Source organism: Formica exsecta, unplaced genomic scaffold, assembly GCF_003651465.1.
Source record: "Formica exsecta isolate Colony F162 unplaced genomic scaffold, ASM365146v1 scaffold51, whole genome shotgun sequence".
In the NCBI taxonomy this organism is placed as follows: domain Eukaryota; kingdom Metazoa; phylum Arthropoda; class Insecta; order Hymenoptera; family Formicidae; genus Formica; species Formica exsecta.
The window spans coordinates 141,693-143,218 of NW_021852343.1; the positions used below are offsets into that span (position 1 = coordinate 141,693).

Genomic DNA, 1,526 nt, shown 5'->3' on the forward strand with positions numbered 1-1,526 from the left:
TTCAAACAGCGCTACAATTTTTATTGTCGAAATATCAACATGCATTATTATAAAAAAATTATGCATACCTCTCCGTTCGTTAACACGGATAGCTTTTGGTAAGTAACTACTATGCTCACAATAGAATTCAATTTGAATCATTTAATTTAATATATATTTGTTGTAGTCTATCTCTTTTAAAGTAAAAAATAAATGGGGATGGCCATTTTTTATGGGACACCCTGTATATATATATACACACAATATGCTGTATTTAAAAAAATTCATGGAGGCTTAAAAATAGTGCTTGTATTAAATTTATTTTATTATTATTAGTGTGTACAGAAAGCTAATCAATTTCACGAACTGAGAAACAGCTTTATAATGAAAAATTTGTTAATAAAAGAATTTTTTTTCTATTCAGAACTTAACATTAGGCCACTCAAAAAGATTTCGAGAAAGTCGAAAATATAACATCCATATTATTTTATAATCTTGGTTTCTAACTTTACTATTTGTATATTTAAATCGACATTTAGATGAATCAACTAACAAAAAGCACTCGTGTAGCTGAGAAGACACTACTCGGCAGTAAATATATCTATATACAGTATTACATTTATCGAATGTAGGTTTCGTATTTTTCGTAAAATAAAAGAACATCATTTATATATAATGACAATTTAGCAAGAGTTTTATAACTTTCAAACTTTTGCAGAAAGACCATTATCAAGGAGATGAATAAATCTATTTATTGCATACTGTTTCCTATGCGAATTTCGTTCATCGACATGAGATATAATATTTCTTATAACTTCAGATGTGGTTTAATTTTCAAAGTACAGAGAGAAATTCAAGAAGAATTGCAGAACGTGATATGGCCGATCGTCGGTGAAGAACATTTTTTAAAAGTGTTACAGTATGGTAAATGAATCAGACAATCAGAGCAAATTAAAATATATATGTAAAAATATAAATAACGATTTTACTAGTCATTTCTATCTGAAAATATTTTTATCTTTAGAATTTATTAGGTATAACCACTCAGAAAGCTCCACTTCCCATCCCCTTTGCACTGAGTGCAAAGAGTGAACGATCATCGATGACAGAGATCTCGAAACAAGTCGAGAACTCGTGTCGTTCTCACGCTCAAGGAAGAGAGCTATCACTCCTCATCGTGGTTACGTTTACTCCCATGTTAGGGAGGGAGAATGAGATCAAGTACTACAGAACTGATCCTGTGAAGCATGATCTTAAAATTTTGCTGCCTCCTAGGTCATATATATACTATGAGTGATTGGATTTTAAATACGAGTTAACACTTTATCGTTGTATCCCTCTAGCGACCAAAGCAAGTACTAAGCGAAATAATCTAATAATAGAACTTTCGATTGGATGTACTAGTGTACGCTGCATACTGATACACATTAAAGGCTATCATATACAAATTTTCAATAGCATAACGGCATAACTGATAATAATAGAAAACAGTATAATAATTAATATTATAAATTATTAGTTTCGTTATTTGTATATTATTATAATAT

The 1,526-nt window shown here is 29.9% G+C and overlaps 1 non-coding gene across 1 annotated transcript; it reads right to left on the reverse strand.

Moving 5' to 3' along the window:
• Positions 1-1,018: 1,018 nt before the first annotated feature.
• LOC115241787 lies at positions 1,019-1,234 on the reverse strand. Its single transcript, XR_003884964.1, has one exon. It is a non-coding gene; the product is annotated as a small nucleolar RNA U3 (small nucleolar RNA).
• Between the last annotated feature and the right edge of the window lie 292 nt (positions 1,235-1,526).